At 42.7% G+C, this 18,426-nt stretch overlaps 2 long non-coding RNA genes across 2 annotated transcripts; one reads left to right on the forward strand and one right to left on the reverse strand.

The window, feature by feature from the left end:
• Positions 1 to 218: 218 nt before the first annotated feature.
• On the reverse strand, positions 219 to 1,931 carry LOC132869214 (uncharacterized). Its single transcript, XR_009650922.1, has 2 exons — positions 1,836 to 1,931; positions 219 to 697 (listed from the first exon to the last, which is right to left on the reverse strand). It is a non-coding gene; the product is annotated as an uncharacterized LOC132869214 (long non-coding RNA).
• LOC132869213 (uncharacterized) lies at positions 1,638 to 3,369 on the forward strand. The gene is made up of 4 exons (XR_009650921.1): positions 1,638 to 2,387; positions 2,483 to 2,580; positions 2,720 to 2,838; positions 2,952 to 3,369. It is a non-coding gene; the product is annotated as an uncharacterized LOC132869213 (long non-coding RNA).
• The last annotated feature ends 15,057 nt before the right edge of the window (positions 3,370 to 18,426 follow it).

An 18,426-nucleotide genomic window follows, 5' to 3' on the forward strand; every position in this document is an offset into this window, starting at 1 on the left:
AACACTGAAAACTGCCGTGAATTGTCGGAAATGGACGTGTAACTTGCTTTGGCAGTTGTCCCCCATGACCCTCCTTCCCCTAAGCCTAGGGAAGGCTATACAAATGCAAATCAGGATAGCAGGGGGAGTTCCCAGGTAACATTTTACTAAAAGGTATTAACTTAATTGTAAGAATTGTAGAATTGTAAGCTTTTTAAAACTGAGTTGCTGCACACAAGTCAAGTCAAGAAGGTTTATTGTCATTTAAGCCATACATAGTACACAGTGAGATGAAAAACTTTTACTAGTACTAAAAATAACAAAGACATGAATGCAACAATAATGTGTTTCAACAGTGTACTGTGAAAGTAGCAGCCAAGGGTATATGTCTATCAATAATAGCAACAGTACAAAACCTGTATATTGCTGGAATATTGCTGGAAAAGGCAGTGAGGGAATTAACACAGAGAACATTTCCAAGTATCCACACAAACTGTTTGATGCACAGAAGAAGCGATGTGATGGCGTTATCAGAAATCTTGAAGGTTGATTGCCATGACAAAAGCATCATGGCCAGAAGTTTCATCAAGTCTTCTGGTTTTTCACTTCTGGACTGATCACTTCCATGCCCCTCTCCATCTTGTATGTCTGGACAGGCTTCACTCTGCTCCTCAGCAAGGCTTTCCCCCTCTTCATCCTCTTCAGTCACATACTCATCCTATGCAAATGTAAAACACACATTTAAATTCATATCCATGCAATAAATTACAATGCATGCAAATGCCCACATTCGACACCTCAAACGACCATACTCAGTGCATGAATATGTCCATGTCAGAGTGAATAGGCCATCATTAGCATGGCCATTTTACTATGAGACCAGTCAAATGACCACAGTCAGTGCATGAATATGTCCATGGCAGAGTGAATAGGCACCATTCGAACTACGGGGGTACTCGGGGGATCCGAGATCCCCTGAAACAGACATGAGATCCCTTGAAAACATGATTTGGGAAATGTTGGGGGGGGTCTCTAAAATATTGGCAAAATGATGTTTATTGACATAGCAATCGTGTGTAACGGGAAGCATTTGCATATCCGAAGTGTTGTGTTTACATCAAAGATAAAATAAACCAATATGACAACGACTGCTGCTGCCAGGTTGGGGACACAAACTAGTAGAAAGGAAGTGTGCCAACAGTGCCAACACACTTCCTTTCTACTAGTTTGTGTCCCCAGAATTTTCCCATTGTTACCATTGGTAATGTTCCCATTGGTATCATTGTTGATGCGAGGTTGTTTTTTGAACATGCCAATGCGGACATGATTTCCCCTGATGAGTTATGACTTCAGACGCGATGCGTGTGTGGAGGTGTGGAGTCCACGTGATATGTGCGCAAGATAGGCTTCTCATGTGTTTGGAGATCCGCACTCTGAGACAAGCGCAAGCACAAGCACCCCCCCCCCCCCCCCCAAGGGAAAAAAAGGGACCCCCCCCGAAAATATCGGCATAGTTTGAACACTGTGAATAGGCCATCGTTCACATGACCATTTGAGTATGAAAAGATTGTGAAACTATAGTTTAAAAAAATCATATGCATCTCAAACTGCTGTTAAAAGAAGCCTAATCTGTGGCCTCTGTGTTTATTTCAGGGGAATCTTGAAATTACTTATAATTGAATTGTTTAATTCAGTCAGTAAGCAGGAACTTCATACTTCTATATTCAAAAATATCCAAAATGGTTTATATCACAAACATGCGAGCATGTATAACAATAACCTCGCATGTGATTGGACCAGGACCAGGCGGTCATGGGCGTGGCTCATACAGTATAAACAGGTGTACCGTAGCTTACCAGGTAGTTTTCATGTGCTCCGGAACTTTCTCTTGGTTTCTGGGATTTTTGCTGCTTGGTGATCTTCAATGGCTGGACGGCGCCTCGCGTTCTACTCTCCGTCGACTCCTGTGTCTGGACGCGATGGACCTGTGTCGGGAATTCCGCAGACCGATGAGAGAAAACTGCTGTCTGCTCTCAGTGGGTTGTCTCGTCAGATTGCAGAGCTGACTACATTCGTAACTGACAGATTCAACTCTATGGACGACAGATTCAACACCGTGGAAGACAGATTGATTGCTTTGGAGGGACGTAACTTTGGGGAAAACGCAAACTCCAGGAAGAAAAGACGGGTGCAGAGTCCCATGATTGCGGTAAGAATTTGTCCGGTGTCTGCTAGCTAAGCTAAATAGCCTAAAAGTAAGCATAGCAGCTAGCCCAAGCTAAAAGTAGCCAGTAGCTAGCTATGAGGGACAATTGACTTAAAAACATTGTTTTGTTCTTTTCACAGGAAACAGTACGCCGTCTTCACAACTCGGAGACAAACACTAGGCGATACGAGCCGGCGCAAGGGTAAGATTTAAAGAATATGCTTTCATTCTGTATGAGATACATTAATAGATGCAGATCCTAGCCTGATCCTAACTGTAGCCATCTTGTTTTCACAGACTAACTTCGCCTCATAACGAAGCCGTGACAAGCTATTTAGTGCGGGCTTTGTCGACAAATCCAAATCTTCATGATGCTGACAAAGACAACATTGTGTGTAAGTAACAACTATTTCACTAAATATTATGGTAGCCTATACTGTCCTTTCTCTGCTGTCTACACTTCCCTTCTTCCTTTCCCTTATTAAGCTTAGCCTACTGCTACGTTGTTAATTGTACTCTCATTTGTTTTTCTAGCTGCCTGCAAGACGTATTACGAAACCTTACGCAGGAGCTACAGGTACCAGCAGCCTGATCTTTCGTTGCAGGCGGAAGCAATGAAGTAGCCGGCTCGTAGTCGCTCCAGAAGAAAGAGGGTAAGATTTTTCAGTTTTGGTCAATGTGACTTTTTTTTCAGTGTTTTTCATGAGTTGTGTCCATACGCAGTGCATTGCTCAGTACTTATTCTCTTTATCGATCATTTTTACAGCTGTTTGACGTGAGACGAGGTGTCCTTGCTATGGACGAGATGGATGTATGGCAGTGTGCTACCGTAGACCTGATGTCGGATGAGGAAAATGGGGTGGTGGAAGGGGTGTCTGGGTGGATCGTTAAGCCTCCGCCATCCCGTAACCCGGAGCTCAGCGAACTCTGTGCTACGCTGCAATCAAGGCTTGAGGCAGATCCAAAGTACAGGGCAACCCACCACAGACGACTGCATGTCGGTCCGATGCCACCTGCTCCCCACAGCTCAGAGACCGCAAGCATGCACTTCATGGAGCTGTAGGACTAAAATACGGTGCTTATTTGCTTTTGTTTAGTTTTGTATCCTGCACATCTCTCTTGCACTAGAGAATGTATAGGCAACTACTGTTTGTCTTTGACTGAATGCTGCCATTTTGTTTATTTTTTAACGTCTTGTACTTACTCTGATTTTGAAATTAAAGCTCTTGTTTGATACAACGTTCCTTGCAAATTTTCCTTCCTCAATAAATGTGTCATTGATAGGATAACAATGACATGAATATACAGCATCATAGCTAATCATAACCACAACAGATATATGTATATACACCATATATATATATATATATATATATATATATATATATATATATATATATAATGGTGTGTATATACATATATCTGTTGTGGTTATGATGATCCAGGGTAACCAATAGCCTAGGCCTAGTGGCATCTGCCAACCAATCACGAGTGATTTCTTTGGTTTAAAAGTAGTGTTTTCATCCAATACTGAGTGAGGAAATTCGAGGCAAGCCAGGCAATTCTCGGACCACGCGCGGTTTCGCTGCTATTCATATGCAAATAGGCTACCCCGCGAGCAGAGGGGGGCCGGAGGATTTTGCTATCTTCGGCGAGTGCTCCCAAGTGCTACCTGGTGGTCGTTTGGGTACATTGCAGCTCAGTTCAAAACAGATGCGGTACGTACCGCGTCTATGGACCCTTTTCACGTGACGTCACGACAAACGCGGCCGCCATTTTGGACGTGTACTACCAGTAGTTTACCACAGCCAGCATTGAGGAGCGGCAGCAAAGAAAGTTTTTACTTTCAGCAAGACTTCCATCATGCCACTATATTGTTGTGCACTTGGATGTAGTAACCATCAACAAACAAGGCAAGGTTTATCATTTTATCGGATCCCGACGGAGAAGATGGATAGCGGCCATTAACAGATTGGCAGCCCTCGGCATACCAACGCTTGTGTAGTGACCACTTTGTTGGAGGTAAGACGAATAAAATTAGCCAGAAAAGGCATTACATTGCTGTTAACATTCTGTGGCGGCGAGTGTGTAACCAAATAGGCTAAAATAACCCATTGTAACCTCTTTGTTCTTCTGTAGTAGCTATTGTTGACTAGCTAATGTCAACAAGTAGCTGGTATGTTACTGTAGCAATGTTTACGTTCAGTCATTTGGATGACTGTTAAAACCTTTCAGTCTCAAGTTTTTCCTTTACTGGATTTACTAGTTTACTGTAATTATGATCTGGCAGGTATTTACACCGGATCCAGTATAAATAGCTGCCGGAGCCAACGTCAGAGGTTCCGGAGCGCGCGCCGGCTTGCTCTCCCTCAAATTAAGCAGCGTGCGCCGGCTTGCTCCCGGAGTGCTCCGGCCGAGGTTGCCCTCAAATTAAGCAGCGCGCGCTGGCTTGCTCACTGAGTGCTCCGGCCGAGGTTCCCCTCAAATTAAGCAGCGCGCACCGGCTTGCTCCCGGAGTGCTCCGGGCGAGGTTCCCCTCAAATTAAGCAGCGCGCGCCGGCTTGCTCCGGAGCAAGCCGGAGCGCGCTCCGTAACCTCGGCCGGAGCACTCCTGGAGCAAGCTGGAGCGCCCTCCGGAACCTCGGCCGGAGCACTCCGGGAGCAAGCCGGAGCGCGCTCCGGAACCTCGGACGTTGGCGTGTATGTGTATGGCGATGGGTTTTTAACGACATAGGTATACAGATAATGTGGGCCGCAGTCAGGTAAAGACGAGGGCTTCGTGTACTTCCGTACGTCAGTGAACAATCCTGGTGGAAGCAGGTAAACGTCGTTCTCTAAGCCTGCTAACCTCAATTTTTGCAAATACCTCTCCCTCTGCTCGCCCTGTAAATGCCCTACGTCGCTTGATAGTGAAGGTGTTTTCTGCATCTCGCTCCTTTTTCTTTTATGTTTTTCGTTTGTTGCCTTCCTCGCATTCAAACTGATTCGAGCCGAAGTCCACTACATGTCCAAAATGGTGGTCGCGTTTACGAAGGTGACGTGACTGAAAAGGGTCCATACCGCGTGCTTGCCTCGTCAATGCGGGCACATTGAACTTGCCGAAACGGTAGCATGGGTTGCTAACTAAGGTGTGTTTGTGGTAAACAAAAGATTAGCTTTGTGTGCTAATTAAGATATGTTTGTGTGTGTGTGTGTGTGAGAGAGAGGCCTTGTGTGTGTGGCTTACAAAAAGGATTAGCTCTGGTAGCTAACTCCACATGTGTTGTGGGGGAGGAGTTGACTACGTTGACTGGTGAGGCCTATGTCCTAGCAAAAGAAAGAAGCTAGTGTGGAATGCTAACTGAGGTGTGTTTGACCACGTGGTGAGGCCTAGATTAGCTTTGTGTTACTAAGTAGACAAAAGAATTAGCTGTGTGGCTAGCTAAGGCCCAAGGACCCTACCTCATGGAGTTAAAACAAAAGGTGTGTATGTGAGTGTGTGGGAGGGTCGCCACGTGTTCCCTTGAGACTATACACTTAGCCCTGGAGGCTAATGGGACAAAGGAATTAGCCATAGGCTAATTTCACTAGCTTAAAGCAATACTGAATCCACTGAAATCTTGATGCGGTCAAGATGTGTGATTAGGAAATTAAAGTGTTAGTGAGGAATAGAGACGCATGCACAGCCTATCTATTAAACAATTCATTTAATCTCATCTCATTATCTCTAGCCGCTTTATCCTTCTACAGGGTCGCAGGCAAGCTGGAGCCTATCCCAGCTGACTACGGGCGAAAGGCGGGGTACACCCTGGACAAGTCGCCAGGTCATCACAGGGCTGATACATAGACACAGACAACCATTCACACTCACACCTACGGTCAATTTAGAGTCACCAGTTAACCTAACCTGCATGTCTTTGGACTGTGGGGGAAACCGGAGCACCTGGAGGAAACCCACGCGAACACGGGGAGAACATGCAAACTCCACACAGAAAGGCCCTCGCCGGCCCCGGGGCTCGAACCCAGGACCTTCTTGCTGTGAGGCGACAGCGCTAACCACTACACCACCGTGCCGCCTCTATTAAACAATTGAGAGATTAAAACAAAACAGAACAATCAATTCAATTCGACACGCTGCGTGTCTACAGTGTAAACAATTAAAACGTTCCTGAGTTTAAATTCACACTACTTCAATAAAAGTTAATTCCTAAGACTAGGTTTATCTATGCCCAAAAATGCCAAGTCTTACTCAATATCTTGCCTTTAGCAGGATTATGAAGAGATGTTCCGAGATTTTTGGAGTTTCATCGTTGTGAAGCACGTGAGTTACTTCTGTAGAAAGCGCAGAGAATTTCTTGGTCCGATGGTCGCTCGTGATGAAAAGAAAGTCTCTGATCAGAATAATGTGCACAGAAAATTAATTAGGAGGAATTCTGGTCGCTCCTGATTTTTAATTAACTGCTGGGCTGCAGTCGTACGTACTTACAATGAATAAAACCGGTTGTAACTCAAGCTGAGTTTAAAAATCGCGCGATCTTAGAGTCTACCGTGGCCAAAGGTAAACAAAGAAATCGCGTTACTCTGATTCTTGCAAGAAAGAAAAAAAAAGATGTCTTTATCTGGTTTTCTGGTGCAGGGTATCTCTTTGTGTCTAGATGGCTTGGGATCCAGACGGGAGAGAGAAATCCTCCTTGTGTCCGTGTTGAAATCACGGCGCCAAAAGAGGAGGAGCTAGGAGTTTCCGGGTTTCTTATGCTTTCATGGAGGATGTGACGTTGGTGATCCCGCCCCCGTGTGACGCAGGTCAACGCGGAAGCTGGTGATGGGAGTTGTAGTCCTTAAAGGGACTGTGTTGTAGTTCTTAGACGGACTGTGTTCCCTACAATGGCATTGTTGGTTTTTACATGTCTAAATTTGCTAATTTAATCTTAAGTACAGCCCACATTTTAGTTGCTGGATGGAGCCACACATACCCTAAGAGACGTGCAGCTGTAACTGCAGCAAAATGTGGGTCTACAAAGTATTGACTTTGGGGCTGAATACCTATGTACATGCCAGATTTCTGTTTTTCCATCTTAATTATTGTTTGTGTCACAATAAATAAATAAAAAAACAATTTGCACCTTTAAAGTGGTATGCATGCTGTGTAAATCAAATGGTGCTAACTCCCCAAAAATCCATTTTAATTCCAGCTTGTAATGCAACAAAACAGGACAAACACCAAGGGGGATGAATACTTTTGCAAGACCCTGTATTTGATGGCTCTGTGTTATTAAAGTAAATGGCATACTAGTGATCCAGTTACGTCACAAGCAGATATCCAGTTTCAGTACAAATGGCCGCACTAGGTAAGCCTATTTTTAGCAATATCATAACTTTTCAAATGGATAAATAGTTGTTATAAAGTTTTATTTTTAATTTAAATGTGTGGGGAGCACATCACAGCACTTGCCGTGATTGGCAAACAGTGTTTATTTTTTGGGTTTTGTTTGGTTTTAACCATTAGGTGACAATGGGCATACATAACAATCTGTGTTTCTCTCTCTCTCACACACTACGTCAGTGCACATTACCAAGCCTTATTTTCCATGTTAGATTTCCTGGTTTTCTGATTCTTGTGCCTGTTCCTTGTTTCCCTTCTTCTCTGTGCCTGTGATATTCTGTTTGTGCCTCGCCCAACTCTTTGCTCGTCTCCAGTTTATGATCTTGCCTGCCAATTTGGATTGTTTGCCCGTTTGTTACTATTATTAATAAAATGTACTTCTGCACTTGCATCCATCCACAACCAATCCCTGACAGAACACTTTGCCAAACAAAGGATGGAGCAGAAGGGTTCCAGTACACCATGCCACACCACTTCTGGAATTTTGTACCTCAGCCTCCAGCCTTATCTTTCCGGCAGCGTACTGGCATATACACTCCGATACCCTATGATTGAGTATCACCCTTGTGGATTCAGCATACAGTGTGGTGCCTTTTATGCGGACCTAGAAGAACCCAAGCCTTCAGAACTCATCTGGGTAAGGTGCATGATTTCCTGGCTGATTGGACAAGCACACCGATAGGCCGAGGCCCTCATTAGAATAGACCACCCATGCCTTCAGAGCTCACATGATTTTCACGTCATGCTCTGGTACATATATGAGTCCTTAAAGAAGGAGGACCCCCATAAAAAATTTTGGGAGGGGACTACCATGCCTGATGCCGATGCAGCGGCAACAGAGGAGGTCGTTGGTCTTGAGCTCTCTCCAGGAGCCGAAGCAGTGACAGCAGAGAAGACAGTTGCTCCAGAGCTGCTCCTAGAGGCTGTTGCTCCAGAACCAGTCCCACAGCCTGATCCACAGTCAGTCCCAGAGCCAGCATCTGAACCAGAACCAGAGCTAGAACCAGTGCAAGAGCTGGAGCCTGCATCAGAGCCAGAGCCAGGATCTGAACCAGAGCACAAGCCAGAGTCACTGCCAGTTCCAGAGCCAGCACCCAAACCAAAGCCTGAGCCAGTGCCAGAACCAGTGTCAGCTCCAGTGCCAGAGCCAGTTTCAGCTCCAGTGCCAGTGCTGGAGTCGGAGCCAGAGCCAGTGCCAGCACCAGTGTCAGCTCCAAATCCAGTGCCAGCTACAGCACAAGAGCCAGTGCCAGAACCTGAGTCAGTTCCAGAACCATTGCCAGAGGACGACGGCACAACCTCTGCCTCAACCAGCTTTGAAGATGTATGTCGTTGTCCTGCCACTGCCCGGCTTTGAAGATGTCATCATCCTGCCCCCATCTAGTCCAGAGTCCAAGTCACCTCCAGAGCTTAAGCCTGAGTCCAGTCCAGAGTCCAAGTGACCTCCAGTGCTCAAGCCCATGTCCAGTCCAGAGTCCAAGCCATCTCCAGAGCTCGAGCCCACTTCCAGTTGAGAGTCCAAGTCATGTCCTTAGCCCAAATCCACTTCAAGCCAAGAGTCCAAGTCCTGAACTGAGCCTGAACCAAAGCCCCCACCTGAGCCAAGTATCCGATGCCATGTTGGCTCAGAGCAACATGCCAATGGCCTGGCACCCAGCATCAGGCCCTCATCCCCAGGGCCTGGTAGGATGGATTTTCACTCCCAGAGGAAGCGCTTTGGAGGGGTTCTGTCAGTCCTGCGTGCCTTGATGTGTGCACCAGTTGAACTCTCGAGTGTGCTCTGGACTGTGCGCATGCCGAGTGGACTCTTGCACACTGAGTGAACTTTCGCATGTACGCCGTTAATCATGCACACCTGCATGGGATGAAGGTGCATCAGTGCACCTATATAAAGACTCAGAAAATGCACACTCAGTGCGAAGTATTATGCTACATCAGTGCACATTACCTAGCCTTATTTTCTGTGTTAGAGTTCCTGGTTTTCTGATTCTTGTGCCTATTTCTTGTTTCCATTTTTCTCTGTGCCTGTGATATTCTGTTTGTGCCTCGTCTGATCTTTTGCTCGTCTCCAATTTATGAGCTTGCCTGCCAATTTGGATTGTTTGCCTGTTTGTTACCATTATTAATAAAACGTACTTCTGCACTTGCATCCGCCTACTACCGCTCCCTGACACCATGGGGGAAGTCATGGCCTAATGGTTAGAGAAGTAGTTTTGGGACCAAAAAGTTGCCAGTTCAATTCCATTCTCCATGAGCAAGGCATCTCACCCCCAACTGCTATCCAGGCTACTCTGGGTGTGTTGTATGTCACTCTGGATAAGAGCATCTGCTAAATGCTTGTAATGTAATGTGTATCTAGAATGTATTACATTAGAATGCATCAGAATAAAAATGTCAAGACAGTTTGTTTGTATAGCACTTTTAACAACAGACATTTTCACAAAGCAGTTTAATAAAAAAATAAATAAACATATGAACTAATGTTATCACTTATAAATTTATTTATCCTTAATGAGCAAGCCTGAGGTGATGGTGGCAAGGTAAAACTCCTTCAGACAACATGAGGAAGAAACCTTGAGAGGAATCAGACTCAAAATGGAACCCATCCTCATTTGGGTGAGAACAGATAGTGTGATAATAAATAGCTTGCTTCTATAACTGTGTCTTATATAGTTATAAGTTGTGACCAGGAAATTCATTATCATTTTAGCATGAAGTCTGTTTTGTTTTTTAGAATATTTTATTTTCAATTTTCCAAATTAACAAGACATACACAAACATACAAACATATAAAAACATGAATCCAAACCCTTTACCTAACCCACCCATCAACTGGAGAGGTAACTAAAAAGAGAGGCGAGACAAACAATACTTATATACTTATGATCAAAGGCTTGTTAATTCTAATAACCTTTCTATATCTTGTCCACTATAGAAGTTGGCAGAGTGTCCATATATGCCAAATAAGGCTTCCAAATCTCTACGAAAGTGTTGTAATAATTTCTAAGTGTGTATGTAATCTTATCAGGTGGAATACAACTGTTCATTTCTGAAACCCATCTTGCTATAGGGAGTTGGGAGTCAGACTTCCACGTAATGGCTATGCACTTCCTGGCAATGCACAGGGCCAATGCGAGGAACTTCTTTTGGGCTTTTCTTAATTGTGCATCAATATTTGTTGTATCTCCTAATAAATAGATTTGAGGATCTGGTGAAAGACGTATCCCTAAAAGTGTTGTCATGATGTTAGAAAATTCATGCCAGAATGTATTAAGTTTTGTGCAAGACCAAGTGCAGTGCAGGAATGAACCCTCTTCTATACCACATCTAAAACACAAGTTGGATATCTCAGGTTTATATTTATGTAATTTCTGTGGCGTAATATAGGTTTGATGGAGAAAATTATAATGAGTCAGTCTGTATCTGGAGTTAATAAGTCTGTTTTGTTGAAGTTATCAACTGTTCATTGATGGAGACTTGAGTGCAAAACTGTTCATGACAACTGCAGTCCTAAAGTTATCATGTCAATTGTAGTCATGAACCATCGTAGCAAAACCATACTGTAAGTCTCCAGAGCCATCTTCTAAGTGTGTCTTTAGACTGTCCATATGGAGCCATCCTCCACAGGAGCAATGTGATGAGACTCCAGCAGGAAGTAGGGCATCAGGATGGATAAGGAAGGATCCAAAGACTAGGAGAGGCCAGCATTACTGGTATCTCAGGATTGATGTGTAACTTGACAGAAATAGACATAGAGAAACAGAGACAAAAACAAGTTGTTAGGTACAACCATTGTCACCTAATCGTTAAGAACAGTATAAATTGTAAGCTGAGTGCAAGCAGGGACTCCAGCAAGACTAACTATGACAGCACAACTAAAAAGGAGAGCCAGAAGATAACACAGACATGAAGGAGCCCTAGGACATAAAGCAGCCAGCCATTCCACCATCAACAAACCTGAGTGAACGTGTGAGAGTGTGTGTGGGGGGGAGGGGGGTTGACAACATCCATACATCCCAATTTACAAAAACACTATGTCTATGCCTGAGAACCCTCCAGATTTACTCCTTTACCTAATAAAAAAAATATTAACAAAAGGCTTGACTAAACAGATATGATTTCAGCCTAGACTTAAACACTGAGACTGTGTCCAAGTCCTGAACACTACTTGGAAGGCTGTTCCATAACTATGGGGCTTTGTAAAAAAAAAAGTCTCTGCCCCTGATGTCGCCTTCACTATAAGAGGTATCAACAGATAGCCTGCACCTTTTGATCACAGTGGGTGTGACAGGTTATAAAGCACCAGAATTTCATTCAGGTACTGTGGCGTGAGACCATTCAGTGCTTTATAGGTCAATAGTAGTATTTTATAATCAATGCAAAATTTGATTGGGAGTCAAAACAGAGTGGATATGGGTGATGTGGTCATATCTTCTGGTTCTATTAAGGGCTCTTGCTGCTACATTTTGGACTAACTGGAATTTGTTTATGCACCTATTGGAACATCCAGACAGTAAGGCATTACAATAACACTGGTCAACAATTTTTCAGAAGTTGTCTGCTTCAGAGATGAAATTGGCTGTTTGTTATGAAATTTGGTGTGTGAATAAAATTGTATTATGAACCAAATGGCAAAAAACTTTTATGTATAAGTACTAAATAGGTTTAGTCCTTATTCAGTGTGTACTCAGTGCTTTTTGGCAGCTTGTATCTTGTATTCATGAAACGGAGCATCTCTTGTCAAGCTTGTCAAGCTTAATCTCGAGTGCATAGCATTGTATGATTTTTTTTTGGGGGGGGGGGCTGATATAGGGCAATTTGTTCAGCAGAGTGATGTAACTTGACTTATGATTGCATCATTAGTGACTTCTAGGAATAACATGATATCATGTATGATGCAATACCAGCTTCAGATTGCATCATTCATTGTTTTGCCAAAAAAGTAAGTACTATCCAAACCTTTGGCTCCCAATCAAATTTTGCCAAAAAAGTAAGTACTATCCAAACCCAATCATAGATTTATTCATAGAGCCAATCTTGAAAACTAGAGCCAATGAACAATTTTTTTAAGTTTCATTTTCATTCTCAGCGACCCAGAATTAGTAAAGTTTGACTATATTTATTTTGGAAGCATTTTGGCTATAGACCAGTCTAATCCAACCTAGAGGTAACAAATGCATGAACTAGTTTTTCTGCATTGTGTAGTGACATTATATTTCTTATCTTAGCAATATTTCTGTGATGAAAGAAAGCTGTCCTTGAAATGTTATTTGACATGAGTCTTTGAAATGAAAGACTAGAGTCAATGATCACCTCAAGGTCTCTTACTGCTGCACGTGACGATACAGAAAGGCCATCCAAAGTTATTATGTCATCAGAAAATTTCAAGCTGCATATGGTCCTAGTACAAGTACTTCTCTCTTGCCAAAGGTAAGTAGAAGGAAGTTAAGAATCTAAGATTATTCTTATTTTCTGTTAGGGTGGAGTGGTATGTTGATTTAGCAGCACTAAGAGCTTTTCTATATTTCCATGCTAATTGGAATACTACCAATTTTGTTTGACACCATTTATGTTCTAATTTCTGAGTAGCCTGTTTTAAGGTGCATGTGTAATTGTAATACCAGGGTACTCATTTTTTTCTCTAATTCTCTCTAATCATTTTTCTTTTAAGTGGCGTTACCTTATCAAAAGTACAGCAGAACATTGACTTTAAGCATTCAGTTGCCTGATCAAGTTCTGTGGGGTCTGATGGTGCTCAGTTGATATCTCTGGGAGACTACTGATAAAACTTTGTGCGGTAGTAGACATGAATGTACTAACCCCATTTCCAGAAAATGGGATATTTTCTCTCATTTGTTAATTCATGCAAAACTTTATTTAACTGACAAAAGTACAAAGAAAAGATTTTCAATAGTTTTACTGATCGACTTAATTGTATTTTGTAAATATAAACAAAATTAGAATTTGATGCCTGAAACACACTCAAAACAAGTTGGGACAGAGGCAAGATGAGACTGAAAAATGTATAGGATAATCAAGTAACACAATTTTGGAAGATTTGCATTTTTTGTCTTGTTTGCAGTTGTTCTCTGGAAGTTTGCTGACCCCAGCTTGGGAAGAAACATTTGAGAAATGGTTAGACCATGCACGTCTGATGGTGGAAGAAAACGACTGCTCTGCCAAGGAGAAGAGATGGCACATAATGGAGAGTCTTAAAGGTCTTGCTTTAATGGTAGTGAAGGCTGTTTGGACTTCTAACCCAGAGGTCAGTCAGGCCTTCCAGTTTGGAAGCCATTGAAAGTGCTGCTGAGACAGGTGAAGACTTGTATTTTGCTTTTCGTTTGCTGCAACAGCAACCAATGGAAAAGTTGTCTGACTTTCTTAGGCGAAGTGAGTTGTCTTTGACCAAAGTAGTTCATTGTTGAGGTCTTCTGTGTGACTGTGCAGATTGTGCTTGAGTTAAGCAGCTTCTTAGAGGTGCTATACACTCAGATATGATGTTGGTTCAGCTTAAGCTAAGAGAAAGGAAGGAGGGTCCCCCATCCTTTTTAGAGTTTTTAAGTGAGATCCATAGTGAAGAGGAATATGAATCCTCTAGAATGTAGCTAAATCCATCCGTGCCGTGGGTCCATGCAAACTCTGATATGGATAGTAGACAGATGGATATTCAGAATTTGAGGTCTGAAATTAAAGAACTGAAATCAATGTTCGCTTCTATGCTAACTCCGCCTTGCCAAGTAGTAGTAGATAACAAGGAACCTGAGTCTATGACAAAAGTGTCCACCCCTGAGACCTGTGTTGATACTGAAGTAGCTGCACTGAAAAAACAGATGGCAGACAAAAAGTCAAAAGTGTCTGATGCCCCTGCTACAGTGTTGAGAGTAGAACCATCCAGACATGCACAGAGAGAAACCAGACAACAAGCATCTAGTGACTTAAATGGAAACTTTTTCTATTGCTGTGGCAAAAATGGACATTCTGCCAAATGTAGAAATGCAGAGAACCAGACAAAAGTTATCCAGAAGTTGATATGATCACTAAGAAAAGCTAGATATGGTGAGTCATCTTCTCAAGGGACAGACAGCAGTAACACAGTGTGTTCAGCTAAGAAAAGTGAGGTAGTCACACTGAAAAGAGACCTTCCACAAAGCCTAATTGGTCCCTCTTCAGTTGTTCCAGTAAGGATAAATGGCCAACATTGTGATGCACTTCTTGATAGTGGCTCACAAATCATAATTATCTTTGAGACCTGGTACAGGTGGCACTTGCCTGGTGTCCCTATTCAGCCAGTGTCTGGGTTGGCAATTTGGGGGTTAAGTGACACAAGTTACCCCTACCTGGGATATGTGGCTATGGATATGGAGTTTCCTGAGAAGGTCACAGGCACGAATGAGACCATGTCTGTCTTGGCTCTGATCTGTCCAAGTCCTCAAACTCCTGAGCAGAGTCTGGTAATCTTAGGCACCAATGCAAATCTGTTCCAGAGGTTAGGCATTTTGCAAAGAGACAGCCGGAGTAGACATTGGCCAGACTCTCAGCATGAAAGCAAAAGACTCAGTTTTGCACTCAGACCATTCCACCACTGTGGGAGAAGAGGATGAATTGGGGTGTGTGAAATGGATGAGTCCAGGCTCTCTTGCCTTCTGGTGAGGAATCTTGTGCCATCTGCAAAGTAGAGTTGAATAGGCTACTAGACAAAGACATGTTGATGGTAATTACCCACTGTTCCATGACCATCCAGTATACTACTGCAGTCAATGGTTGTGCCTAGTGCAGCGGTAGATGTTGACCACTTTACTATTCTGATCCAGAATGAGTCTCAGAGAGATACAGTTATCCCAGTTGGAACTGTTTTAGGCCAGATATGCCATGCTGATCCAGTTATGCCATCTCCAAAGACTGAAACCGAGATCATGACTGTTCCAACAAGGCTAGATCCCCCACTGATTCAATTTGGTGACTCGCCCATACCTTATCAATGGAAAGAGCGACTCAGTCAAAAGTTGTGCAAAAGAGCCAATGTATTCTCATTACATGAATGGGACATTGGTCTAGCAAAAGATATGGAGCATCATATTCAATTGACAGATCCAAGGCTGTTCAGAGAACGATCGAGACACTTAGCTCCAGCTGATATTGATGACATTTGTAAGCACTTGCAAGAGTTGTGAAAGGCTGGTATTATTAAGGAATCACGTAGCCAGTATGCATCTCTGATTGTAATAGCCAGAAAGAAAAATGGGCATATCAGAATGTGCATTGATTATAGAAGCCTTAATAGCCACACAGTTCCAGACCAGTACACTACTCCCCGCATAGATGATGCATTAGATTGCTTGTCTGGAAGTAAGTGGTTTTCTGTCCTAGATTTACAGAGCAGTTATTATCAAATTGGTATAGCGGAGGAGGACAAACAAAAAACTGCCTTCATTTGTCCCCTTGAATTTTTCCAATTTGAAAGGATGCCCCAAGGCCTAACAGGAGCACCTGTGGCATTTCAAAGACTAATGGAGAATCTCCTCGAGGTGTTAGTTTATTTGGATGATCTTATAGTCTTTGGGAGTTCCTTGGAACAGCATGAAGAGTGCCTCCTGAGGGGTGTTAGACAGGCTTAAAGAGTTAGGGCTGAAACTCTCCCTTGACAAGTGTCAATTTTGTCAACCAAGTGTCAAGTATGTAGGGAATATAGTGTCTGCCAATGACATTGCCACAGATCCTGGAAAGATAGAAGCAGTCGCTAGGTGGCCTAGGCCTTCAGACCTAAAGTCCCTGTGGTCTTTTTTAGGCTTCTGTGGGTATTATTGATGATTTGTAAAAAACTGTTCCTCAATTGTTAGGCCCCTCACAGAACTGACAAAGGGCTATACACCCACACAGCAGGGAAAGAAACAATCCACGGATAGGACCAAGACATATTTCAAAGAATCTGAACCTTTCAATGAAAGATGGGACCAGTCCTGTACTGATGTCTTCAAATGCATCATTCAGTGTCTAATTAATGCGCCTTTGCTGATGCCAATAAGCCATATGTCCTACACACAGATGCCAGTTTCAAAGGGCTTGGTGCTGTGCTTTATCAAGAATATCCAAAAGGATTAAGACCTGTGGTGTTTAAAAGTAAAAGTAAAGTAACTTTATTGGTCTCCCTAGGGAGAAATTTAGCTTAGAGTCAGGGAACATTGCTGCATCAAGAAAGGAACACAAACACGCATCTAATTAACTAAAAGAACATATGTGCAATCCGGCATTTTTGCTCCAGGTGAACTGTGCAAATTAAAAATCCTAACATTGATACATACAAACAATTCAAACAAGTACCATTAATACATGCATACATACATACAAATGTACCTACCTAGCATCCACTCAAGTAATATCCATACATCCAATCAATAACATCTATACATTCCTAGATATCTCACAAAAATTAATACCATTCCTTCAGTCATATATATATATAAATTACATTCATATATTTCCATACATGTACAAAAGAACCATAGTTCTAAATAACCTGTGCAAAATAGCCAAAGAAAGATAACACATTCTAGTCTTCCATCTATGCATACATACACCATCCATTTATTAGCCCCCATACATTCACCTCTGATCAAAAACCTCTGGTGTTTGTGAGTAGAAAGTTGAGCTCTTCAGAACAGTGATACCTTGCACATCAATTTGAGTTCCTTGTGCTGAAGTGAGCAGTCGTTGATACATTCCATGACTATCTTTACAGAGCCAAGTTTACTGTGCGCACTGATAATAACCTCTTGACCTATATACTTACCACGGCTAAGCTCAATGCTTAGCCGTGGTAAGTCATGGTTGGCTTGCTGCCCTGGCCACCTATGACTTTGATTTACAGTACAGGCCTGGAAAAGCCAACATAGATGCTGACTTGTTGTCCCATAACATAGCCGATGTAATGGAGTGTGGCGAGTGGGATAACATGTCTCAGAACGTAATGAAGTCTATATGTCGGTGGGTGCAAGTTGATGAATCACCCAATGCATCCCACAGATATGTGAAACAGTTAGGTGCTTTGCCTGACGGTATCCCTGATGTGTATGCCTTTCTGTCTCAGTTACACTTAAGCTCACTGGAGTGACTGTCAAAGGCTGATTTGATTGAAGCGCAGCGGAAGGGTGCAGTAATTGGACAAGTGATTGAGGCAGTGAAACAGGGAGTTTGGCTTAGTAAACCTGAATTCTGAGGTGATGCGGATGAAGATGGAGGTAGGCAGATTAGTGGTGAGAAATAGGTTCTTTACTGAGCAAGTAAGAAATCTGCTGAGGAGGCACTACAACTTGTATTGCCTGCTGATGTAACAGGATTGGTGCTTCCACTTGCCATTAAGTTGAGTGTGGTTAAATAGTGTTCTGTACCTTTAAGAAACCAGCAGTTATGGGAATGATGTGTTTTGCTCTTCCCAGTTTGTCTTGCTCGTGCAAGTGGTAGGTCACGAGTTTGGTACACCGAATAATTTATTGATATTTTGATTACTTTATTTGCATATTTATTCCTTATTTCAATGTACATGTACTTAGACTTTGATAGACATTTACATGGCAACCGAATTGCATGTTTATTGCATCTCTCCAGTAAATATAGACTGTTAGCTTGTAAAGCCTATTTTCTGTGTATGCTAACATAAGTATTTCCATATTTTTAGTGGCAGTATTGCCAGTTTGGACAGTGAGTGATGCAACACTTTGTCTATTGTCAGGTACATGTTTGTTCTTATTAATACACATGTAGTTATGGGAATGATGTGTTCTGCTCTTCCCAGTTTATCTTGCCCGCGCAAGTGTGGCAGTATTGCCAGTTTGGACAGTGAGTGATGCAACGCTTTGTCTATTGTCAGAATAAAAACCTCAAC

Source organism: Neoarius graeffei, chromosome 20 (genome assembly GCF_027579695.1).
Source record: "Neoarius graeffei isolate fNeoGra1 chromosome 20, fNeoGra1.pri, whole genome shotgun sequence".
In the NCBI taxonomy this organism is placed as follows: Eukaryota; Metazoa; Chordata; class Actinopteri; order Siluriformes; family Ariidae; genus Neoarius; species Neoarius graeffei.